The sequence below is a fragment of the Chiloscyllium punctatum genome, chromosome 18 (assembly GCF_047496795.1).
Source record: "Chiloscyllium punctatum isolate Juve2018m chromosome 18, sChiPun1.3, whole genome shotgun sequence".
NCBI classification, from domain to species: domain Eukaryota; kingdom Metazoa; phylum Chordata; class Chondrichthyes; order Orectolobiformes; family Hemiscylliidae; genus Chiloscyllium; species Chiloscyllium punctatum.
In genome coordinates this window covers 46,273,624-46,301,299 of record NC_092756.1, presented here as the reverse complement: position 1 = coordinate 46,301,299, position 27,676 = coordinate 46,273,624, and positions in this window count along the sequence as shown.

The window sequence follows — 27,676 nt, the reverse complement described above, 5'->3', positions numbered from 1 at the left end:
TGCATCTTCTGGTGACTTCTTTCCTCACTGCTCCTCATCTGCAACCAAACTCATTTTACATCCCGATCTCCTGAATCAAAATAATGTCTAACCATTGCCTAAATGTCACTAAAATACCGGTATTTCACAAGCCTCTGTATGTCATCTTCCAATATTAATTGATACTTTTCTGTGCTGCAATTGTGCATAATATGAGAAAAACATAATACAAAACAAAAACAAAAATTCAGGACTGGTGGACCCGGATTTCCAACACACGTTATTGCAGTTAAAACGCAGATTATGTTGCGGAGAAAATATGGAGAATCACCAGGAGACGCAGCGAGTTCTAATGTCACGATTAGATATTTATTGCTAACTGTGCTACAATGAACTTTTATACCAGACCCTAATTAATATTTTCCCAATGTCATGGTTAGCCATTTTCTATCACGTCTGCTACAGTGATCTTCCATTGCAGACTAACCTGTCATGATAGATCTTTAGCTAATCCATCTAATACAACAGTCTCCTGTCTCAAGCAGACTCAACTAACTACTAAGCAGATATTTTAATGTCATGTCCCAAACATTTATGGTGCCAATAATGTCACAATAACACTTACGGAGAAACTTGCTTTATTACTTGTGTTATCTCATCTCGCCATAGTGACCTTTCAGTATTAACCTTACTCTGCCAATTGGTGTGAGAGAGATCCACTATGTTTATCCCATTCTGCCTTCCACAGATCAGAAATTCCCAGCGGTCTTCATGCTTTAACCCTTCCCATGCTTTCATTTTCTTTATTTTCCATATTCCCCCCTTTGAGACCTACTGGTCTCACCCAGAGAACGAAGACAATAAGCTCAGCCTCTCTTGTGCCCAATACAAACAATATAGGTCCCAACACGAGAGAAATAATTTTCGGATTCTTAGAAGTAAAGGGTTTTTCCTCCATTCCTGGGGTCCCTTGGGCCAAAAACCTCTCCTCCAATAACCAGAACAGGAAAAAGTGACCCAAATCCCTCACAATATAGGACTCGTGTATTCTTGAGAAGTGTCGTCGTCGGTCCCACATGGAAATATTTCTTGCACAGTGGCAGTTTCCAGATCATAATAGCAGAGTAGTGGGGTTCCATCCGAGGAGTAAGCACTTCGTTGTGTAGCTGAAATGAAGACATGTTGCCGTGTAGTGACGTGAAATAAAATGGACTTAATGAAAGGTAAAGCATAACAAAAGACAAAGGCAACAACAAACAAAACCGCACCTACAATAAGACCAATCTTGACAAATCATGCTCCTCAAGACCCTAATATATCATTCCGCCAATCAAAAGCCTGATAAACAAACACCGCATTGCCTTTTACCTGCTGTCTTAGATTCTTTAGCTTTTCCATTGCTGTAGTTAAAGATCGCCAAGGGCTCGTGTTGTTACGTATAAATGTGCAGCAATTTTCCCCACACATCACACAACCTTCACCTTTTTCTGCCAGTATCCAATCTAAGGCCTGTCGTTTTGGTAGTTGCACCAATTGTTCTCCCAAGGCCACAGGTGCATCGTCAGTATAATTTATAAATCTCTGCTGGTTGTAACAAATGTCAATAATCCATTCAGCATTCTTGCTAACTCCTACCACTGGGATGAGAGCTTCCCAGCCACTATTTGATTGCGGGCCTTAAACTCATTAAGAATACCTCTTGGCGGTCCTATGCTCTCAATCCAAACTGGTAGATCAGGAACGTACCATCGCTTATTTCGGTGGAAAACTGAATTGACGTAGCACCCAGCTGCGTATGTAGTGATATCACTGCCTCATGCAGGAGCATTACACGGGCACAGCTGCCACTCCAATCAGTAGGCAGCGTCAGGCGCAACCCTACTTTCTTAACATACAGCCACCAAGTATCTGCCAGTGGGACGCGCTGAGAATTCAAATCCGCCTCAAATGTGCTGTCCCCCTCGAGTTCAATCGCATTCTCGCAATGGCCCTTAAAATAGCCGACTGGTGTGCAGCCATTTCACTTAAAGCATTCAAAACTCAACCCTTCCCGTATCCTGAAAGCAGCCACGGGGAGTGTGTAATTAATCTTACCGATGGACCATGGGGTACAATAGACAAGCCACCGTTGGAGTTGCTGCCTGCCCACGTCATCCTGCTGATAGAACGTAGAGGTTTGAAGTAGCAGGTAACAAAATAGAAAATAGAATTGCCTGTAAATCGATGAATCATCCAGATTAAGAGTTCAGCGAGAGTGCTACAAATGCCATGTCGAGTTATAGTGCATTGGCGTAACATAGTATGAGTGGTTACCTTAGTATACAAGGAACAGTCCTGTCTAGCCATCATTCCAGCCGTTTAGTTTCCCACTGCTACCATTGAATATCACGGGCGCATACCCATGTCAGGGCAGCGAGGTCTGCATTTCTCTTACGTTTTTGTCTCCCAGCCTGTGCGACCCTGGTATTACCAGTTCAGGCTGCCAAATTAATGGTCTCCAAGCATGAGTATGCAGGCCTGCATCAGAGCGGGGGTATAATGGACATCACCCATGTCTTCCACATCCCCGCTGCCAGAGGAAATATGCTCCACATCAGTATCCCCAAGAACTTTACCTGCACCTTATTTGAAACCCTGCTGAGAGGTACTAGCCGCCTGTGTGCCCTGCCTGTCTTCAAATTCCTCGGCCTCACCTCCACTTACCTCAGTGTTAGAGTTAGTATGTGCTGGTGGGAGAGCTTTCGTGCAAAGATTAAGGTGATACCATATGTGTTGTCCTTCCACTTGGATGGTAGTAGTTCATGCCTTAATCATGACGAAAGGTCCCTCTCTCCTCGGCTCATTCCAGCGTCTTCAAAAAACCTGCACATACACCCATTCCCCGGATATAATGGGTCCCTCCTCGTTGAGATGTGGCGGTTCCCTTTATGTTTCCTGCAGGTGGGTAGACCTCATGTATCATAGTTAGCTGCTGCATATATTTCTTAAGTTCTAAGCTTAACCACTCCAAGCTAGGCCCTTTGTATGGGCCTCTCCACCTGGGTACTGGCATCGGTCTACCTGTGAGCATCTCATGCGATGTTGGATTGGTCATGCGATTTGTCTGCTTGCGATAACTCATTAGCGCCAGTGCACCAACTCAGGTAAGGATGGTGATTGTGCAGATCTTGTTTAATTGGCTTTCAATGTCCCATTAATCCTTTGCAACATACCCAATGACTGGGGATGATACACACACCAAAACCTCTGTTTGATTCTCAAAACCTGCAACACCAACTTAACGACTTTCTGAATGAAGGCAAACCCAGTGTCTGAACTAATTTCTGACAGTAAACCAAACCTTTGAATAACTTCATTAGTCAGAAATTTCACTACTCTCCCAGCTCCTGGTTTCAACCTTATATCCAATGGGCTAAATAATTTCACTCTCCCAGATCTGTATCATGCTGCAACCACAATGTGGCTGGTAATGCATCCAAATGCTGATTACCATATTGATCATCTACCTCCACTGTCATTGGCATGCTCCGCTGGGGTGTTACCTTGATTTCCTTCGGATTCCCTGTTAAGGTGCAGCGTACTAGGATTTTAATATACCTGCCATCCCCAGTTTCCCAAACCGCTGTCGTGAGCATATGCCTTTCCCTAACTGTTTATACATGCCTGGCGATAGATCCTAAGTCATTAGATTTATATCCTTTATTTACACGTAAGGTTGCATGTGGTGCGGCACCTGGTCCGCTATACCACTTTTCCAGGAACGCATTTCCCTCCAATTGCAGGATCACTCTCTGCTCCCCTCATACTATTACTTCACTTCTCAATTGTTGCAGAGCAGTGACTTCCTGTTGCCACTGCCTCTCTAACACCTCATCCTCAGACAGGTCTAATATCACTAAACAGTGCAGCTCAGACATGGGTGGTCTTGCTTTAGTCAATATCGTCAACACTTCTGCTTCATACATCCCCTCAATGTCTTGAATATCACTTACTACATCCCCTTTCCAATAAACATTAACATGTATAACTACTTCCATCACTAACTGTGCATTGGCCTTTTCTATAAACAAGTCCTACTGTGTGCATTCCAATCTTACCTCTAAATGTAGTAAAGCATCCCCGCATAACAAGTTAATTGGCGTCTCTTCAGACACTGTTATTGTCAGAACTATCTCGCTACCTTCCATTTCGAATGTAACAGGAGCTGTAAATCGGTTGAACTGTTAATTCCCTGAGAACCCTCCGGTTTGAACAAATTTACTTGACATGGGGAGGTGAGATGCATACCGCGGCTGTCGACAAGTGTATGTAGCTCCAGTGTCTATCATCCATGTTGTCTGCCGCTTTTAACTCGTACTACTGTTTTTTGATCAGCCTCCCATGCTACTAAAGGCTAGCTACCCTTTCCGCCCAGGTACTCAGGGCATCCCTAACACATTCCATACGGGGTAACAAGCCTGACACGACCAAGAACGGCAGTGGGAGCGAGGGCAACAGCTGCCATTGTCATATGGAGAGCCACAAACACACTCTTTGAAAGATATATTTTCATATACAAGTCTGTGCAGCAGTATTATATGGGACCAAGCAACCTGTGCTGGGTATTCATATTCCAGACAGTTTGGGTTGTTCGCCGTTTTCTGCGAAAGCGACTGGAGATCGTTATTTTATTGCTGATGTGAAACAAGATCGTGCATTGAATCTGCTCGCCGATTTTTTGTTTTTGTGGCGAAAAGGTGGGCAAACTCGATGTGAAACGTTATTATATTTCTCTCATTTCCTTTGCTACTGTCCTCGTGAGGAAGGCTTGTGATTGGTCCGCTCAATCAGATGAAAGTACCAGCGCATTTTTGACCTAATTTAATCCAGAATTTCATGGGTAATCATCACTTTGCATGGTTTATTGCTCTTCTGTTTCGTTGTATGTTTCTTGACTACTTTCTGTGAATTGACATTGCATTAAAGCTCCAGTATGTTTGGAAGCATAGTTTGGGATTGCCCCGCTGCCGTTTGTGTGAGAAATACATGACATAGACGAATTGCAATGCCTCAAAGTCTGGCAATGGATCTGCTTTTTCTGTTTTGCTTCTATTCCACTTTAAGAGTTGTCAGTTTTTCGATGCACTGGAGAGCTGAATGGGTGACACAGTTTGAGATATTCTTCTTCAGCCAAAATCTTTGATGGCGAACTTGGGAATGTGTCAAGTAGAATGGTCATTAGTCGCAAAAGTCCGGAAAGACCTTCATCTCTGGGGCGGTTCAACTCATCCACCCTCCAGGGAAAATAGCCAAATGCGCTAACTGAACACCAAAAATCGTGTGTTTCAGAAAATGGTCGACTCAAGCTGGTGTCAGCTGCTGGAGCGTCTCAGAGTTGCCGAGCACGGAAACAGACCCTGATATCCATCTTGCCCCTGCTGAAGAGATAACCGAAATTAATAGAACCAAAATTGCCAAAATTTGTCCCTCATCTCTCCGAACCCTTGCCAGTTAATACGAAATGTGGCAATTCATTTTGCACATACAAAAATGTCTGTGTTGCAAAATAAGTGTCCCAAATTTTACTGTTCTCACATAAAACCTATGCTATCTAGCTTTGAACTCGCATGCCTCATGAAAAAGAATGCCCGATTATTTACTCTGTCCATTTTCCTCATGATTTTATATAATGCTGAAAGGGATTGCTCCAGAAAAAAAACCTGTGGAAGCCTATTCGGCTTCGTGCTATTGTCCGAACAGTGCAAACCTTGCAAACCCTTGTAAATATTTTCTAAGTTGCATCACGTTCGTTACTGAATGCGCGAGATGTGAGTTCCTGTCGTGAAGTGATGCTGAAACACTAGTCATGACATATTCGGGCGTGCGCTTTTGCGTGGTAGGGCGGCCGAGTGGTCTCAAGCACTGGGTTTTTCAGCTTCCCGTCTTTAGCCCGTCGTGGGTACGAATCTGTCCCCTACGAAGATTGTGATTGGAGTACTGCAATCTAATGAATATGAAAGGTCAACACGAGTCCAGCAAGTGTTCATTGTCGCGTTTGCAGCTTCTGATATCTTCGGCGATAAAAGCGGGAAAGTTAGCGACTGACTGAAAACAGTGATAGCCCCTGCTGTCCAAAGCCTCCTCAAAACCACTCTGCTTTCGCATATATGCAGGGCCACTTTTGGTGCCAGTTTCTATGTCTCAAATAGTCAGCGCAAAGTTCGGTAGTTCGAGCTCAGCCTGAGCACAGAGCCTTAAATATTTCAGTACAAGCATTGAAACCGACCTTGTACCAGCACTGTAACCACGAGAACTCATTCACGATTCACCCCGAGTCAGCAGGTAGTGAGACGTTTCTACGCAACAGGATACGACCACAATCTCTTCAAGTCCTCGCTGCCAACAGAAAGTGGCCTCTGCAGCTTCAATCAGCGACTTTCTGCCCAGCCCTGTGACACAGCTCAGAGAAACTCCTTCCTCCGGTTCGGCCCTTTCCGGTTGAAAGTGGGAACAAATTTATTTGACACTTATTCTTCCTTGTTCAGAATATGTATGCACGTTTCCAGCACAGATGATCACGATTTTAAGATTATGGTCGGCGGGCTCTGATGCTTTCTGAAGAGTAGAAGCATCAGTTTGTGTCGAAAGTGGCCCTGCTCAGAGCTGAGCAGAACCATTGTTGTTCCTTCGTTACGGGTGACAGTCATCCAGATAATGTTTGATGGGGCAGTGACAAGGAGAGCATTCATTTGCTCCTGTCACAGCGAGGACTGAATTCCTGATGTATGTCCTTGTAAGTATCGCAAAGTAGGCACTGAAGAGCCTCATTTGGACGCGATATGTCGTTTCTCAACCTGTGTGAATCAAAACCAGTAATCCTCAGTCATGTTTTGGAGCAGATAACATATTCGAGTTTCTAAGCACAAGGCACGGTTACAGCTCATTCAGTCAGCAACAGGAGTGAAAAGATTTACATACTCAGTTGAACTGCTTGACTCATGCTGTCATACAGTCACTAATATTACCGAGTGGTCAGAATCCTAAGCCATATTGAAAATGAAATTGAGGAAATGACGGACAGGCTCCCGAATGACTTTGTATCCATTTTGTTTTCTTGTATCCATTTTGTTTCTTGATATCACGGAGTTGCTGGAAAATATGAAGAGGGAGGGAGAGGAATGTAAGTCAAGTGCAGCTCTGGTGAAACACCCTCTGTCTGATTCAGTCATCAACAAAAGACGTCAATGTGACTGAAGAGGGAGACCTTTTCACACCTCGAACAATGAGCAATCACGTACAGCGAGCGGCTCTTTGACATCGCAGGTCACCTTCGACCTTCCATGAATATGTGCAGAAACTGACTTTCGTACATCTTTAAGTAAGAATTGTTTGATTTACTAACAATATGTGAGTTGCATCTCTTCGAATTTCACATAGACTTCCAACTCAGCTGACAGCCAGATGGCAGTTGATTGTGGCTGTGCAGGAAAATGCACGGTTAAGGAGAAAGACAAGGAAAGTTTCAACTCTTTTTTACACCGCATTTTGAATAACGTCGCTATGTGTTCATCCATGCTCAGATTCCAGTGCGAAATCAGTTTTTACAGATGGAGGAATTTCTTTCTTCCGCTTATTCTGCAGAATCGGTGCAGTTTCTGTGAGTATGCTGCAGGTTACCATCAGGTACAGATACTTGGCTTTCCGGATTTTGCCTGTGTGTTAACTGGTGTCAGGTTCCATGTCTCTAGAAGGTTTGGTTCGAATCCCTGTACTGCCACTTGTTCTAACGGATTAGGCTGGCAACGCTTGGTGGAATGAGTTGTGTTGTAGATTGACAGAATAAACCGCAGTAATTTCTTCTAAACCACGCTGTGACATGGCAAAAAACAAAGCAACCAACGTGTCAGTGTCCACGCTGTCTTCCCCTGCTCCCGTGGATATTAGGTTGGTCTCCAGCTCGAAAGGCCCCCAGCCTAATACAGGACCCTAGCAGGCTAGTTTTCACATTCCAGGCAATTTGTGTTGTTCACCGATTTCTCTGAAAGTGAAGGCGATAGCTATTTACCAGCTGTTGTGAAACCAAATCATACATTGAATCCGATCACCGTCTTTTATTGCGGTGGCGAAAAGTAGGGCAATCAAGATATGGAACTTCGTTTCCTTCATTTCTTTGCTGAGGAGGGAGGCTGGTGATCGGCCATCTCAATCTGGGGCAGACACCAGCCCATTGTTAACCAAATCTAATCGAGACTGTAATTATTAATCCTCACTTTTCATGGGTCATTGTTAGTCTGTTCTGTTTTATTTTACTTGAGCACTTTCTGGGATGTGGTGTTACACGAAGAAACCAGTACGTTGAAAGCACCATTTCGAATTGCCTCGCTTTCATTTGTGTGACCAGTTCCTGACCCAGATGATTCGCAATGCCTCACAGACAGCATTCATGCTTTGGTGTGTCTGAAAGTAGGTTCTCCTTGTCAGTTCTGCTTGTGCACCACATTAAGAGTTGCCAGTCTTTGGATTCGCTGGAGAGCTGAGGGGGTAACATGATTTGTGAGGTATTTTCCGCAGGCAAATTCTTTCATGGGAAACTTGGGAATGTGTCAAGAAGAATGGTCATTCGTCGGTCAAGTCCGGAAAGCCTTCATTTGTGGGTGGTTTTGAACCAACTATCTTCCAGAAAACTACTCCAACTCGCTGAGCGAGTGATAAGCTCCCTGGATTTCTGCCAAGAACCAGTTCAAACTTCTGTTCTCCACTGCAGCGTCTCAGAGGGGCAACCACGTAAACAGACCCTCTGATCCAACTCGTCCCTGCTGACCAGATAATCGAAATTCATCTCCCCCATTTGCCAAAATTTGGCCTTACTCTATCTTCACCCTTCCTGTCTATACGCCAGCCCAGAAGCCTTTCAAATGTTGTGTGTGCACCACTAAACCACCAGACTCCACCACTAAATCTTGCAATTCATGCCTAACACGCAAAGGTTTCTGTGTGAAAAGCAAGTGTATTTCAGATCTTTTATAAAACTTACCGCTCTCAACTTAAACCTGTGCATTCTAGTTTTCAACTCGCCTGTTTTGTGAAGAAATATTTAATGACTATTTACTCTATCAGTCTTCCTCATGATTATGTACAGTCCTGCAATGCCAATGTCTCTGTCCTGAAGCTCAAGGGTAACTTCTCACAGCCTAATCAGCGTCACACGACAATCCAGGCTGTACAAACCTTGCAAGGTCTCCATAAATATTATCGAATTTACGCCAAGTTCGTCATTGAATGTGTGTGGGAGAAAGCGCCTGAGTTAAGGCGATAATGAACCACGAGTCACGAAAAACGTGTTTGTGGGTTTTTGTATGGCAGCGTCGTCGAGCGATTGAAGGCACTGAGCTTAAACTTTAGTCTCGATCCAATTATTGGTTTGAGTCCCAACACGACCAGAACCATGGGTGAAGTAGGTTACTCTGTTCTTTATGAAAGACTAACGCAGGTTGTAATGACGGGATATGAATCCATAATCGCCTATTTATTGACAGGAACTCCAACTAACTTAGGCACAGCGATTGTCCAAAGTCGGCATTTCAATTCCATATGTGCATTTACTTAACTATTCGATCACAGTAACTCAGACACTATTTTTTCTGTTACACAATTCCTCAGTGAAACTTTAAATCAAACTCCGCTTTTGCAGAACAGTGCATAGCTGGATATTCCCCACTGAAAATGCGCAATAAGAAACAATCACTTATTGTTTTTTTTTAAACTGATGCCTTCGCCTGTTTAAGCTGGCAACATAACGATGATGCGTCCATCCTCTCAGGGCACATCAACTGCGTTAATCTGCGCGGAAGGAACATCACACCAAGTGGAATGGGCTCATTGTGTTCAATTGACAAGGAGCAGTGAGTGAGTCAGTGTGAACAATGGGCAGTCAGTACTGACATCGACACTGAGCCTTGCACCACCAGCTCCTCACTCACTTGCGGTGTCATGCCTCCCAGTCATCATTGGGTTTCACTTTTTCCCCTCCCCGTTCCACTTTCCAACTTATTCCCGAGCGCTTGGGTGTTCCTTTAAAAACTGTGGCTTTTAGAGACCGATTACTCGGATGCACTCATCACTCCATTGGATAGCATGCACCGTCCATTCCTAATTACCCCAGAGATGGAGAGTTACACTGCAGCACCCTGGATGTCCTCAGTACCGAGATACAGCCATGATAACATGAGTGAAGGATTTAGTCCCGGCGACATTGAAGGAGCAGCGCGATATTTTCAACTCAGAAAGGCGAGATCCTTGGAGGGGGATTTGCGATGATCGCTTTCACGTGTATCTGCTGCTAATGTTCTTCTCGGTTGACGCAAACAATCACTGGATTGTTCCGGTAGGATTCGTGTGTGTGTTCTGTATGTAAGCAGAAATTAGTTTTCATTCGGATAATTCACAAGAAGAGAATTAAATCTTCATTTCCTGACTGGGAATTATATCCAGGTCTGGGTGATGAAAACTCAGTCTCCTCAGCAGGAATCACCATTGATACTGACAGGAGCCTTTGGGTCCTGACCTGTACAAACTCTTGTGCATGACCTTCACGTTCATGATCATCTTCTTTAGCAATGTTCTCCTCTCCAAGTTTCCAAACAGTTCATAATATCGCCCTGGGTTTCAATGTGAAGAAGGCAAAGTTATGATAATCTGATGTTGTTCAGCTGATATACTGCAGGAAGGCAAGAAGAAGCAGATGCTCATAGGAGCTCGTTCTAAGCTGCGCTGATGTGCCGACAGCAATAAAGACGTCGTTTAACTCGTCTCATTCTAGATGCTGGGCTCGAAATGACCAGAGTTTTTTCTTTGAATTTGTTCAGGTTCTGGACTGTAAAAGACTCCAAATTCGAAAGTACAGTGAAAGGCAATGTTTCATAAAGTGGGACTTTCCAAATGAAGCGGTGCCAATAATAATGTTCGCTTATTGTTTACCTTGTGAATGCGGTTTTCCCGATGTGCAAGTTTACATGACATTACAAGCTGCCAGAGCAGCGCCTGGTCTGTGGGGCATGTACTTATTGGGTGAAGCGTCTGACGTCGGATTAAGGGATTGTAGGTTCGAATTCAACATCCCGAGAATGCAGCGTCCCAGATCGTCCTCATTACCTGTTCTCTGTCAGGAACTGAAGCAGTTGGGTTTTCGAATTTAAAGTTGCATTTGCGTCTTTCGTCCATTTTAGACTCCAGCTCACCGCAACGTCACTCATTATCAGGAGAACTGGCTTGAGTTTCACCAAAAGCTACCATCTGGTGGATGAACTTGTGTGTAGGGGCAGAGAACGGATGTGAAGCTCAAGGAGCTTGTCCAAACATGAAAACTGTGACACTCTCGAGGTATGTATCCGTTTATCTCCCTTGGTGGGTGTAAACGAGATGCCTTCCTCATGGGGATTATAACACTGTGTGACCATGTCAATCTTCAGTCCCATTGTTGTGTCATTTAAAAATCAAAGCGAGCATCTTATTGACATTTGCACCGCAACAAACAAAACACATAAGGTTATGGACCAAAGTTGTTAACTGCGAATAGAATAGATGAATGTCTTTATAACGCCACTGCACCATGGGCCGAATGTGCTTTTCCAATCTGCAAAACAATGATACGAGTTAAAACCAATCTGCAGTGAAACTGATCAGAAATGAAAAGGCAAAAGCCATTTCTCTGAGAATAAGTACAAGAGCGTCTGTCTTCATCCCGTGTAATCTAGTCGTTAGGATTTGGAGCTCAAACCACAGCAGCATTTTTACCATTCTCGGTCGGGACATCGAATTATTTGTTATGGAAATATATCGTGGTACCAGTATTTCTGACCGCTTTTCCGAAGCTTGGAGGGGATTGGTTTTGTGCCAAACGATATTCACTTTAACAGAATTCTAAAAGATGCAGGTTTTTGGAAATCTGAACTAAATATGAGAATTGATATAGAAACTCAGTACGCCTAGCAACATCTGTGGGGAGAAACAGAAATTTCTAGATGGCGACAATCAGCTTTCTTATATACGTCATGATAATTATGTTAGGAAAACAATAAATTTTACCTGTAGAATCAGGATATTTATCAAAATATCTCTCGAGGTAACGACCGTCGAAGTTACTAATTTAAAAGGATTGAATCAACTGTATTGCTGCGTCAATTTCCCTGAGCTGGTGAAAGACTTTAATAGTTACCTTATTGTTTTCCTTTCTGTCAGTATGCAGTAGTGTTGAATGCAGAATTGTTTCTTTCAGTGTCTTCCTCAATATGTGTCTCAGTTTTTTTCTCTGTATCCTCCTGAGCCCCTTTCACATTCGCCGACTCTCTGTCTTTGCATATCCCTCATTTCCCATATTTGTTATTAAAAAGCCTGCCTTTCAGAGACAGTTTGCGAGTGGAACTTTATGGCCCCTGCATGGAGTCGGTCGAAGTAGGCTCACATTCTCCCAATAATGCATCTGTCACTTCGACCTGAGGCAAGGAGACTATTTTTCCTCAAGATATAATGACTCTTTTGAAGTTAAAGTTGAATTCCTATCCAACAGAAAAAAAAAGGAATTATATGGCAGCTACAGGACAACAAGGGTGTAATTACTGTTGGTGTAAAACATATGAATGGCGACAGCAGAAAATTGGGGTGATCATCTCGTGGTGTTTGTGCCATTATCACAACATTCATCGGTAATTCTGCCTTGTAAAAGCAATGACTGCAGATACTGGAAACCAGATATCTGGATTAGTGATGCAGGAAGAGCACAGCAGTTCATGCAGCATCCGAAGAGCAGTAAAATCGAAGTTTCGGGCAACAGCCTTTCATCATGCATAAAGGCAGAGAGCCTGAAGCGTGGAGAGATAAGCTAGAGGAGGGTGGGGGTGGGGAGAAACGAGCATAGAGTACAATAGATGATTGGGGGAGGGGACGATGGTAATAGATCGGGGGCGGGGGGAGGGTGGAGTGGATAGGTGGAAAAGAAGATAGGTAGATAGGACAAGTCATGGGGACTGTGTTGAGCTGGAAGTTTGGAACGAGGGTGAGGTGGGGGAAGGGGAAATGAGGAAACTGTTGAAGTCCACATTGATGCCCAGGGGTTGAAATGCTCCAAGGCAAAGATGAGGCGTTCTTCCTCCAGGCATCTGGTGGTAATGGAGCGGCGGTGAAGGAGGCCCTGGACCTCCATCTCTTCGGTAGAGTGGGAGGGGTCGTTGAAATGTTAGGCCACAAGGCGGTGTGGTAATTCTGCTGTGCCTCGTGATTCACCTCTTTTCTTTCAACAAGCTGGGAATGAAGAGAGGAGAATAGGAGGAGGAGAAGCAGAAGTGCTTGTTTAACAGCGTGAAGAATTTCCTGATTGAAATAATACTTAGAACGAACAAGATTCACTGCTGGAACTAAACCAGGAAAAAGAAGCGGGAATTCCAAATCAGAAAAGTCTGGATCTCAAGCAGAACGCTGTGTTCCTTGATCAGCAAATTTACACTTGTCTGAAGTTGAAATAAGGAGCTTTCAATACAATGAGCAGACACCACTGATGGGAGCTGCTATAATAAACTAAACAACAAGGCCAGGCTAAAAGCGAAATTTCTCGTCCGTATGTGCAGTTCATTCACCAGTTGACTACAGGAATTTGAAAGTATATTTGCTGTATCAATATTGCTCAGTATGAATAGCAATCAAACTCCACTTTTGCTAAAAGACAAACATTTCACGGCTGAGCATTCTCCACTGAAAAGACACAGAAAAAGACAAACTCCTCTTGCATCATCTACCAACTGATTTTTTTCACCTGTTTGAACTGACAGAATAAAGAGGATGTGTTCGTCCTCTCTGGACCCATTAACTGTGTTAATACACACACGGGGATCCTCAAACCAAGTGGTGCAGCCTCACTGTGATGAATTGACGAGCTGTGGTGTGTGAGTCATAGCAAACAGTAGGCTGTAAAGGATAACCCAATACCACTTGGACAGAGCTTTGCATCACTAGTTCCACACTCACATCCTGCCTCATGTCTCCCAGTCATTAATGCCTTTGACATTTATTTCACTACCCTGCACCACATCTTAATTAATTCCAGACCGCTTGCAGTTACTGAATTAGTACCTGCACTTAGGATTATATTTCTGGAACAAAGATTTCTTTCAATGTGATAATATTCTTTGCCCATCCAAATTACCCAAGAGGTGGAGGGGGTGAGTTACTTTTATTAACTCCTGGGCGGCACGGTGGCACAGTGGTTAGCACAGCTGCCTCACAGCGCCAGAGATTTCGGTTCAATTCCCACCTCAGGTGACTGACTGTGTGGAGTTTGCACATTCTCCCCGTGTCTGCGTGGGTTTCCTCCCACATCACAAAGATGTGCAGGTCAGGTAAATTGGCCCTGCTAAGTTGCCCGTAGCGTTAGGTAAGGGGTAAATGTAGGGGTATGGGTGGGTTGCACTTCGGCGGGGCGGTGTGGGGTTTGTTGAGCCGAAGGGCCTGTTTTCACACTGTAAGTAATCTAATCTAACTCTTAAACTCCTTCGCTGGGAGGACCAGACATGTCACCGCTGGCGATGGAGATCCTGGATTGAGAACCAGCGACACTGAAGGAACACCGAGATATTTGCAACTCAGAAAGGTGATTTGATTGCAGGGGGGCTTGTCTTGGTCGTTTTCCCTTGTATGTGCTGCCATTGTCCTTCTAATTAAAATGCAACAATGACTGGACTGATTCAGGCAGGATCCGAATGGATGTTCTGTGTCTGACGAGGAACGTGTTTTCATTCAGATGAAATGAGATAAGTCTTCATTTCATGATTGAGACTTGCATCCTTGTCTGAGTGGTGCATACTCGAACGCTTACGGAGGAACCCCTAGTGATGCTGACAATAGCCCTTGCGACCTGACTTGTACACACTCTCGTTCCTGTTCTTTGCATCATGGCCACCATTGGCAGCACCATATCTCTCGGCACGTTTCCAAACAGTTCGCCTTAGGTTTCAAAGTGAGGAAATCAAGCTGTGATAATCTGATGTTATTTAGCAAATGCACTGCAGGAAGGTACAAATCAAGCTGATGCAAACAGCGGCTCGTTTTGAGGCGCTTGTATGCAGTGAAGGGGTGGCGCAAATAAAAGTTGTACCTCATCTCCTCTAATTTTACATCCCCAGCTAGAAATGACCAGAGGTCTATCGCTGAGTTTGTGCAGAGTCTAGCTTGGAAGACACCATGATATATTTTCACTGTAGTGGGTCATGAAATAGCGTTGTGACTGTGTATAAAATGATGGAAACTTCCAGCAGAGAAAGGGGCGACCCTGAAGCAAACAGCTGAGGAAAGGGAATTCATGGAATGCTTACAGGATGGCTTTTTGGAACAGCTTGTCATGGAGTCCACAAGGGAGCAGGCTATTCTGTACCTAGTGCTATGTAATGAACCAGACTTTGTAAAAGATCTTTAAGGAAGGGAACAATTAGGAAACAGCGATCATAATATGGTAGAGTTCAGTCTGCAGTTTGAAAGAGAGAAGGCAAAATAGGATCTAATGTTGTTACAGTTAAATAAAGGTAATTATGAGAGCATGAGAGAGGAACTGTCCAAAATAGACTGGAAACAGTTCCTAGCAGGGAAGACAGTAGAGCAAAAATGGCAGGAATTTGTGGGTAAATTGAGGACACTGTACAGAGGTTCATCCCCAAGAAGAGAAAGATGATCCAGGGAGCGATTAGACAGCCACATGGCTGACAAAGGAAGTCAGGAAATCTATCAAAGAAAAAGAGAGATCCCATAAAGTGGTCAAGAGCACTGGGAAATCAGAAGATTGGGAAGGCTACAAAAAAAAAGAGAGGATAACAAAGAGAGAAATAAGGAAGGAGAGGATCAAATATGAAGGTAGGCTAGCCAGTAATATTTGAAATGATAGTAAAAGTTTCTTTCAATACATAAGAAACAAACGACAGGCAAAAGTAGACATTGGGCCACTTCAAACTGATGCTGGAAGCGTCGTGATGGGAACTAAGGAAATAGCAGGAGAACTTAAAAATTACTTTGCATCAGTCTTCACAGTTGAAGACATGAGTAATATCCCAACAATTAAAGGGAGTCAGGGGGCTGAGTTGATTATGATTGACATTACACAAGATAAAGTGCTAGAAAAGCTAAAAGGTATTAAAATTGTTAAACCTGCTGGCCCCGATGTGCGACATCCTTGAGTTCTGAGGGAGGAGGCTGAGGAATTAGTGGAGGCGTTGATTGAGATCTTTCAAAAGTTCCTGGAGTAGGGGAAAGTCCCGGATGATTGGAAGATTGCTGTTGTAACCCCCTTGCTCAAGAAAGGATCAAGACAAAAGATGGAAAATTATAGGCCAATTAGCCTAACCTCGGTTGTTTGTACAATTCTGGAATCCATCATTAAGGATGAATTTCTAAATTCTTGGACGAGCAGGTTCGAATTAGAACAAGTCAACATGGATTTAGTCAGGAGAGGTCGTGCCTGACAAACCTGTTGGAGTTCTTTGAAGAGGTGACAAGTAGGTTAGACCGTAGAAACCCAGTGGATGTGGTCTACCTAGACTTCTAAAAGGCCTTTGATAAGGTGCCACACGGGAGGCTGCTGAGCAAGGTGAGGGCCCATGGTATTCGAGGAGAGCTACTGGCATGGATTGAGGGTTGTCTGACAGAAGGCAGAGAGTTGGGATAAAAGGTTCTTTTTCTGATTGGCAGTCGGTCACAAGCGGTGTAGGGGCTGGAGCTGTTCACATTAGATACTAATGATCTGGATGAAGGGACTGGGGGCATTCTATTTAGGTTTGCTGATGAGACAAAGTTAGGTGGACAGGCAGGTAGTACTGAGGAAGTGGGGAGGTTGCAGAAGTATCTAGACAGTTTGGAAGAGTGTTCCAGGAAATGGCTTTTGGAATTCAATGCAAGCAAATGCGATGTCTTACACTTTGGAAGAAAGAATACAAGAATGGATTAAATTCTAAACGATGAGAAAATTCGTAAAGCCAAAGTACAGAGGGATCTGGGAGTGCTAGTTGAGGATTCTCTAAAGGTAAAAATGCAGGTTGAGTCAGTGATTAAGAAAGCGAACGTGCAATGTTGTCAATTATCTCAAGAGGGTTGGAATATAAAAGCACCGTTGTGCTACTGAGACTTTATCAAGCTCTAGTTAGGCCCCATTTGGAGTACTGTGTCAAAGTTTGATCCCCACACTTCAGGAATGACATACTGGCGCTTGACCGTGTCCAGCGGAGATTCACACGGAAGATCCCTTGAATGGTAGGTCTAACATATGAGGAACGGCTGAGGATCCTGGGATTGTATTCATTGGAGTTTAGAAGATTAAGGGGAGATCTAATAGAAACTTACATGATAATACATGGCTTGGAGAGGGTGGACGCTAGGAAATTGTTTCCGTTCGGTGAGGAGACTAAGACCCGTGGACACTGCCTTAGAATTAAAGGGGATAAATTCAGAACAGAAATGCGGAGACATTCCTCCAGCCAGAGAGTGTTCGGCTTGTGGAATTCATTGCCACAGAGTGCAGTGGATGCTGGGAAGCTAAATGTCTACAAGGCAGTAATGTTTAAAATCTTGATGTCTCAAGGAATTAAAAGCGATGGGGAGAATGCAGGTAAGTGGAGTTGAAATGCCAATCAGCCATGATTGAATGGCGGAGTCGACTCGATGGGCCGAATGGCCTTACTTGCACTCCTATGTCTAATGGTCTCATGGGCTTAAATGTGTCTCCTTTGCCAGTGAAGGGCAATGCTTCACAAAGTGGAAGCTTCGAAGTGAAGCAGTGACGTTTATTATCTTCGCTGCTTGTTCACCTTTTTAATTTTGATTCCATGAAAGTCCATTGCATTACATATTGACAAGCTGCCAAGGAAGAGCATGTCACTTAGCCAGTGGCGTAAATAAAAACGCATCTGACTTCGGATCAGAAGATTGTTGGCTGGAATCCTGCCTGGGTTGAGAGCAACGTCTGGCTTTACCTGTGGTCCATGTTGATGCTCCCCTGTGAGGTGCTGTAGGAATCAGTCCTTAGCGTTTTCGAACTTAAAACCTGCATTTTTCTATTGTCCATTTTAAATTCCTGCTCCACACAACGGAGACCTCTCACCCTCGGGGTAACTGCCTGTGTGTCTCCCTCTGTGCGCGAAAATGAGGATTAGTTTCCTAAACGGATTGCATTACGTTGTGACAATGTCAAACTTTGAACATGGAACATAGAACATTACAGCGCAGTACAGGCCATTCGGCCATTGATTTTGCTACGACAACTCATACTAATCTGAAGCCCATCGAACCTACTATTCCATGCTTGTCCAATGACGATTTAAATGTACTGAAAGTTGGTGAGTCGACTGCCGTTGCAGGCAAAGCATTCCATACCCTTACTACTGTCTGAGTAAGGAAAAACGTCTATCATCTGTCCTCTCTATATCACCCCTCAAGTTAAAGCCATGCTCCCTCGTGCTCACCCCCACCATACTTGGAAAAAGGCTCTCCATGTCGAAACCTCTGATTTCCTTACATGTCTGTATTACGTCACATGTCAACTTTGTTCTCTCTCTCGAAACCCGCCTCAAGTCCCTCAGCCTTTCCTCGTAAGACCTTCCCTCCATACCAGGCAACATTCTAATAAATCTCCCCTGCACCCTTTCCAAAGCTTCTGCATTCTTCTTATATTAGAGTGATCAGAACTGTACACAATACTCCAACTGAGACCACACCAGTCTTTTGTACAGCTGTGGCATAACCTCATGGTTCTGGAACACTATCCCTCTGTTAACAAAAGTTAAAACACTGTATGCATTATGAATAACTCTATCAACGTTGGTGACAACTTTCAAGGGTCTGTGTACCTGGATACCGAGATCGCTCTGCTCATCGACACTACCAAGAATCTGACCATTTGCCCAGTACTCTGTATTCCAGTTACTCTGACGAAAGTGAATCACCTCACACTTGTCTGCATTCAACTCCATTTTTCACTTCTCAGCCCAGCTCTGCACCTTATCTATGTCTTTCTGTAACCTACAACATCCTTCGTCACTATCCACAACACCAGCGGCCTTAGTGACGTCTGCAAATTTACTAACCCACCCTTCTACGCCTTCATCCAGGTCGTTTATAAAAATGACGAACAGCAGTGGCCCCAACACTGACCCTTGAGGTACACGACTGGTAACTGGACTCCAGGATGAGCATTTTCTATCAACCACCACCCTCTGTCTTCTTTCAGCAAGCCAATTACTGATCCAAACTGCTGTATCTCCCACAATCCAATTATTCCGCGTTTTGTACAATAGCCTACTGTGGGGAACCTTTTCGAACGACATGCTGAAATCCATAAACACCATATCAGCCGATTTAGCCTCATCTACCTGTTAATCACCTTCTTAAATAACTCAATAAAGTTTGTGCAGCACGTCCTACCCTTCACAAAACCGTACTGACTATCCCTAATCAAATTGTTCTTTTCCTAGATGATTATAAATCCTATCTCTTATAAGCTTTTCCTACACTTTACCAACAACTGAAGTAAGGCTCACTGGTCTATTATTACCAGGATTGTCTCTACTCCCCTTCTTGAACTCGGGAACCACATCTGTTATCCTTCAGTCTTCTGGCACCATTACTATCAACAATGACGATTTAAAGATCAATGCCAAAGGCTCGGCAATCTCCTCCCTGGCTTCCCAGAGGATCCTTGGATAAATCCCATTCGGCCCAGGGGACTTACCTATTTTAACATTTCTAATATCTCTTCCTTGTGAACCTCAATCCCACCGAGTCTAGTCGCCTGTATCTCAGTATTCTCCTCGACAACATTGTCGTTTTCTAGAGTGAAATCTGTTGAAAAATATTCATTGAGTGCTTCCCCTATCTCCTCTAACTCCACACACAACTTCCCATTACTATTCTTGATTGGACCTAGTCTTACTCTCGTCATTCTTTTACTCCTTAAATACCGTGAAAGCATCAGAACACACAAGACTTTGGGCCAAAGTTGGAAACTGGGACGAGAATAGATGGCTCTCTGAGAGTTATTGGAGTACATGGAGCGGGTAGAGTTGTGATTCGACTCGAAAAATGTATAACTAATCTTTCTGTGTAGAACTTAAATATTAACTCTGCTTCTCTCCATAGATGTTGCCAGGCTTGCTGAGTTTATCTACCAATTTTCGTTTTTGGCGCAGATTTACTGCAACTGCAGCTGTTTGTTTTATCTTAATATTAATAATGTTTCGGACAAAACCAATGACACGCCAGCATCGCAAAATCGGTCCGAATTACTCGTACGCTGAAATATCTGCAGAACAAAACAACTACTCCATGACTGGGAACAGGATCCGGGCCCCGGTGGTGAGTGTGCCGCATCCTAACAAGTAAATAACAAGACAAGGCGATAGATCCTGTCGTATTTGGGTTTTTAGTTTCTGAACATTTCCTTTGCAGATTATATTCAACTTGTCTACGAAGATTTTCAGAGTGGACAAAGGCCATTCTGCACATTGTGCACTGTGGCTCATCAGAGAGCTATCTATTGTAGTCCCAGTTTCCAGCTTTGGCCCAATGTCTTGCGTGTTCTGATGTTATCAGGGCAAATGTCAATGAGGTTATCCTGTGTTCGTAAATCACATTACAATGGGACTGAAGATTGATATTGTCACAACGTATTGCAACCCCTTCGATGAATTCATCCTCATTTTTCCCACAGAGGGAACACACAGGCAGATACCCGAGACCGACAGAGGTGTACGTTGTGGTGAGCTGGAATTTAAAGTGGCGAATGAAACAAACGCAAGTTTTAAGTTCGAAATCTCAAAGAAGTTATCCAGACAACACCTCACAGGGGAGCGTCAACATGGACCACAGATAAAGATGGGCATTGTTCTCGAGCCTGGTAGGACTTGAACCGATAATTTTCTGATGCGAAGTCAGACACGTTATTCTGTACGCCGCTGGCTCAAATGTCAGGCGCTCGCTTGGCAACTTGTCAATATATAATGTAATGGACTTTTACGGAAAACAAATTAAGAAGGTGAACAAGCAGCGAAGATAATCACCGTCTCTGCTTCACTTCGAAGCTTCCACTTTGTGAAGCAGTGCCTTTCCATGGCAAAGGAGACACATCTGACCTCAGCAGCCTGTTTCAGGGTCACCTCCTTCTCTGCTGGAAGTTGCCATCGTTTTATTCACAGTCACGAAACGATTTCATGATCCACTCCAGTGAAAAGGTGTCATGGTGTCTTCCAAGGAAGACCCTGCACAAACTCAGCGAGAGACCTCTGATCATGTCGAGCCTGGGATGTAGAATCAGACGAGATTAGCGATACTTGGATATTTCGAGAGAGAAATATTGCTGCCAAAGGTGTTTATGGTATGAAGAACAGGAAAGACAGTGAGTACAAGTCAGCTCGCAAGCGCTATTGTCAGTATCAGTGGCGGTCCCTGCGAAGTACACCGAGTTTGAATGCGCCAGACATGGATGCAATTCCCAGTCAGGAAATGAAGACATTTCATATCATCCGAATGAAAACACGTTATTGGTTAGATACAGAACACAAACCCGGATCCTGCCTAAATCAGTCCAGTGATTGTTGTATTCTATTTATAAGGACAGTGGCAGCAAACACACGGGAAAACTGCCAAGGCAAGTCCCCCTCCAAAAACTCACCTTACGGATTTGCAAATATCTCGGTGTTCCTTCAGTGTCGCTGGTTCCCAATTAAGGAACTCCATTTCTAGCGGTTTCATGTCTGTACCTCCATGCTTAGGATTTGAAGAGTGAAGAAGAGTAACTCATCCCCACCATCTCTGTTTTTGAGTTGATATGCCCTTCTTTCTGTGTGTGTATATGCACTACTTAAACAGAGGTGGTTCAAGAAAGCAGCTCCCTGTCACCTTCCCCGGAGCTACTGGTGATGAAAAAAATAATCTCTGTCCTTGCCTGTGCCATCCAAAATCATGGATAGCTTTGTCCTGTTAAAGATGTATTATGTTTTCACAGTTAGGTCTAATGTCTCAGTAAAGCAAGATCTTGCTCTTTGACTGTCACCGCGGAGAAATCAAAACGTTACAATTAGATTCCGATTCCGATTTCTTTTAATCATAGTGACTTTCTGAATACTGATCATGTGATTTCGAAGTCACTGATTTCAACATTTTCTCTGCCCAACATCACGTCCCATTGGCACAAGGCGATACCACTCCGCAATCCTGTTTCATTCTCCAGCTCCCTCACCGTGGAAAGTGGAAAATGTTCCTTATCCTTTCAGGCATCGAGGCCGACAATATCCAGCAACTTATAGATGCCCATGAGCCTCTGGAATCTGCCGCCCCACCCATTTCCTGTAACTCCATCTGCTCTATCAACCACACATCCTGTCGGGTATTCACCATCCCTCGTAACCTTCCACTTTTTGTTACTGAATGTTACCTGTTCAGGAAAATCGGGATCTGGTTTCCAGAGAAAATTAAGTAACGATTTGTTGTGCGCTCTTCTACTACTTGATTCTTGTTCAGGTTGTACATTCACTCTGTATTTCTGTATCTCCATTTTGTGCAGACAACATGATTTTCTTCCCTCGTGCGGTGTCTCAACATTTTGAAACTATTTTGTACAGTATCGATAACAGTGGGCGTTTCTTCTAATCATTTACTTCCAATTCAAGGTAGACACGAGAATATCATTTGATCTCCAGCGGTTTGATCATAATGTAGAAATGAATTGAATTTTTATCCTTATCACAATCGCTCTTTCAAACGAACAGTAAATGAACCCGTGTCCAACCTGAGCATGAAAAAACAAATCATCTTTTACTATTGCAGGGAATGTTACGAAAAACAAACTATCCCAGTATCACATAAACTACAATTGTTGCAGTACAGGGTGCCAAACCCTAGCCCATCCGAAATTATTTCCAAGTTTTAGGAATATAGCATGTATGGAGGCAGAGTGTAAAAGGTGAATTCAGCTCTGTGTTGAAAATGATATTTGTAGCTCCCTCACAAAAGATACAAATTGCATCACTGAAAATTCACTGAATTAAGAACAGCAAGAGAGTGAAATTTCTAATTGTCCTTCCGTGAATAACATCTCGAGAACAGGAAATAAATCATGGTTTGCTTGTGATATTCATAAATTGAGAATGTGAAAAATGTAGAGCAGTGGAATTGTTGATGAAGTTGTGGACGACACATAGATTAGCTTGGTAGTTCACAGAGGAGAGGAAAGTGTTCGGTTACAGGACTATATAAACACATTATTCAGATAGCCAGATCAATGACCAATAAAATTTATCACTGATTAATATACGTGATATACGTGAGAAATAACAAGACAAGAAAGTACTCAAACTATGAAGACGTGTTAAATTTGCTTGTTTTTCTTTGCAAAAGGGATGGTTGAGGAGGTGTACAAGATCGAAAGGTGTAGGGACAAGATGAACGAACAGCCGTTGTTTCCCTTCGTCGAAGTGTTTAGGAACACAGGAACATAGTAGTAATATGAAAGCCAAGCGTTTGAGAGGATTTGTGCAATCTGTTTCGAGTTGAGAAAATGGTCTGTCTCTAGAATGCTCTTTGTCGGTGGTGATACGAGGCAGGTAACCACACAAACTTTGAAAAAGAATTTGGAAATGCACTTGTAGGTGCAGACTCAATAGGCCTCCTTTTTATTGTATGATTCTATGTGATGGCAGCCATAAGCATTCTTAAACATTCTGAACAAATAACCAATTGATTTTCTGGTTTGGTCCTTTGCCATACTCAGTAAGTGGCGATGGTACAAACGAGCATCCTTTCATGGAGCATCAGCACCTACACAATCTAGGGCAGTCCAGCTATCTCTGGGAACATAAAGGATATTTCCCTTACTCATTGCAACTGTTGCCCAGTATCAGCACAAAAATTCCAGATGTTTGCCATCATTATGTTAATTACATCAATGTTATAGAGACAGTTTATACAACATTATAATAATTTTCCAGCTGTAAGTTTTTTTTTCATCTGAAGCATAATAAATTCTGTCCCAGATATTCGCTTTGACAAACGGCAAGTTTTCCCGGCTGTTTTCATCACAGCATTCACCACCCAAATCCCACCACAACCTCCAACGCCCAATGATTTTTCTACCTGTTTCCTTGATGTATTTCCATGTTTCTGTGAATTGAAAGTGTGATTACAAATAAAATATTTGTAGTTGAGGCAGGTCACATGGAGAGGGGAGGAAAACATCAGTGTTCCAGTTGAACCCGAACACAATCTTCAGCACGATTTCATAATCCTCAGGTACTGCAGCAGCCTGTGTCAATTTTCTGCAGTACGTGGACACCGGTTAGGTTTAGCTAATGAGCGGCAAACAGCAATAGATCTTTACTTTGACCAGGTAGTAAATTTCTCAAACAGAAGAGAATCCAAACGCTTTCTCTTGCTGCCAATAGTACAATCAATATCCAAACACAAATATCCTGTGAGTAACTATTGGCCAGAAATTTAACTGGATCAGCCAGTTTAAAACAGCATTTCAGATGCTGACAATTCTGTGTAAGTCACTCACCTCCTAATACTTCACAAATTCCATCCATTATCAATATTGCGCAACGCAGGGAGTGTAAAGGAAGACCCTCTGGTACCTTACTGGTGCCACAACGGTACTCGAAGAGAAATCAGGCGGCTTGTTTAACTCTCCATCGATCACCAGTCATATTGACTCATTGCAACACCGACACGCAAATGCATTGTGGGACACTGTTCCAACAGCACTGTAGATTTTCAACACCAACTGGACTTGAACTTCTCAAGGGCAATTAATGCTGGTATCGCTCTGTTAAAACCACGCATTAATTAAACAGAAAACCGAATTTTCTAGTAATTATTGAACAATGCAGGTATTTTGATTCATCTTATGAACTTGTCACTGTCTCTGAAGTTGTGTGATGTATTTGCAGAAAGCATTTCATTCATAAATTAAAAGACCAACTGACAACCACGCTCACAGTTACTTCAAGATAATACAGCATTTGAGAAGCAGCTGATTAACCACATGAAATCCCAGGGCAGCGCAGTCTCTAGATCTCGAGGTAAATGGCATTAATATAGTTTGTTGGTTTTGGGCTGGGATATTTTCGTTGGGCTGAGGGGCAGGATTGCACGCTGAATGCCTGCACGACCTTAATGTTTTCAAAATAGAATATGTACTCTCAATATTTCCATCACTATGAGCATCTCATGTTGGGGAGTACAATCCTCAAGGTCACACAGCATCCTGACTTGAAGTTATATTATTGTCTCTTCATTGTCACTTGCTTAAACTCCTGTACTGCTCTTTGAAACGTATCGATTAGTCTCTCTGCGACACGATGATGACTGACGTTCACCACCATATTTTGAATGGAAATTAGACATCATTTCTAACAGTGTTGCCAACGTAATTTACCTTACGATAACAAATGAAAGGTATCTGCACACTAAAAGACATCTGTTCCACCCAGTCTCATTACAAAAGCAGTTTGAATGAGACTTCCACTTTGTCCTAAGTGTCTGATCTTACTGTACCATCATGAAACATTCACGAGATTTTTCCCAGTGCTGTTCAAACATCACATTTGGAAGTTGTGCTCGTGATTCTGAAAGATAGAGCCTTTATAGACATGAGAATGCTTTCATCATTTGTCAGTATCTAAAGACAATAGAAGCGTAGAAATTAAGATCAGGAGTAAGAGAATCGATAATCTCAACCAACTCCGCCATGCGATAAGACAATGAATGATATGATTCTGGCCTCCTGCATACATTCCTCCTGCGCCTTATCACGTTAATACATCAATTGTGGACAATAAACTGTCTGGCTCTGCCTTTGCGGCAGCACAGTGTCTCAGTAGTTAGCACAGCTGCCTCACAGCAGCAGGATCCCAGGTGCGATATCAGCCTCGGGTGACAGTCTGTGTTGAGTTTGCACATTCTCCCCGTCTCTGTGTGGGGTTCCTCCAGGTGCTCCGGTTTCCTCCCACAGTACAAAGATGTGCAAGTCAGGTGAATTTGCCATGCTAAATTCCGCATAATGTTATTTATAGCAGTCAGAGGGAAATGTGCCTGAGTGGGTTGCACTTCGGAGGGTCAGTGTTGAGTTGCTGGGCCGAGGTGACAATTTTCCACACTGTAGGGAATCTAATTTTAGGAACATTCACTGTCTTAACTTGCATCGATTTCTGGGAAGACAATTCCACAAAGGAATTACATTTTGCGAGTTTTATAACAATCTCCATCTTACAACTGCGATATTCTCCAGTTTTGCAGTCCATCCACTTCTGGAAATCCCTCGCACAAATTGAAATATGCTTTCAGCAAACAACTTGAAAAGACACCTCAGTATATTATTGGTCGAAACAGGATCACGCTCCATTTGCAAAATCTCTAGTCGATCCAAGCATACTCTGTACAAGATTTTCACCTAAGAAATCACGCTCATCAGAGGAATAAGATGAGTGAATCTTCTCCGGACTGATTTCATGTCATTCAGCCGACAGTTCTCTCAATGTGGTCTCACCATGATCGTTGCAAGAAAAAAATGTGCAATTCCTTAACAGAGAACATGTTGCAAAAATCAGTGAAATAGACAAGGCACTGGAAGAAATGAAGCAGCGAGGTATTGTAGGGTTCAATCACAAGATACAAAACAGGGGAGGACATTCGTTTAACAGTAACAAAAATCAAAAGCCCTGTAGAATCTGCAATGTCCACCTTCGTAACCTCTGTGGATTCGTGCTAGAATAGAGTGGGCTGTCCTGCACACTGTTCAAGCGACAATGTGATACAACGGAACTGCATGGTGTCAGATCAAACACTGTCATGGAAACCTCCTACTGACTCCCCTACCTCAGCCTCACGGTGTCAGATCAAACATTCACATGGGAAACTCCTGCTGCTTTCCATTCCTTAGCTGATGGATCAAAGTTCCTCCGCATTTTCCAACACTTGCAAGCAACACTGAGTGTTTGGCAAAGCCATAGAATGTATACTGGTTGGGACATTTCAAAACTACCAATAAGAGGGGGCCTGCAGCAGCATTACAGATCCTGATGGTCGGGTGCGAAAGGACAGATCTGCAAGATTTGGTCTGCACTGGGTGGTGAGGAAACGAGCCAGAGGGAGAAATTTACTTGACCCCATCAACACCAATCAACCAGCTGCAGCCACATTGATCAATGACCACATTGGTTTTGAAATGTGTCTGTGTGTGTGTGTGTGTGTGTGTGTGTGTGAGTGAGTGAGAGAGAGAGATAGATAGAGAGAGAGAGAGAGAGAGAGAGAGGGAGAGACTATCACCGTGCTAAACGTGACAGATTTCGAATAGATTTCGTAACTGAGCGCCCTGGGGTGGGTGGGGTAACTTTGGTAATTACCAACATCAGAAGTATTGTACTCCAGCAGAATTTTTACTGTCACTGCCTAGCATGTGCACCACTTTACACTGACCACCAACACAGTGGATCAACCATTTTTCAATGAAGAAAACAGGAGAGCCTGGCAAGAGAAGTACCAGATACACCTGAAGATGAGGTGATGTTACTAAACTGGATCACTTTCTCACCAAACAGAGTAAGCTGCAAGTGAACACTGGAATCCTATCATATGCAGTCTGAGAGAGTGGAGGTGGAAAATCAATCAACTCACTGGAGGTGGAGGGTCAACAAGTTCCAAC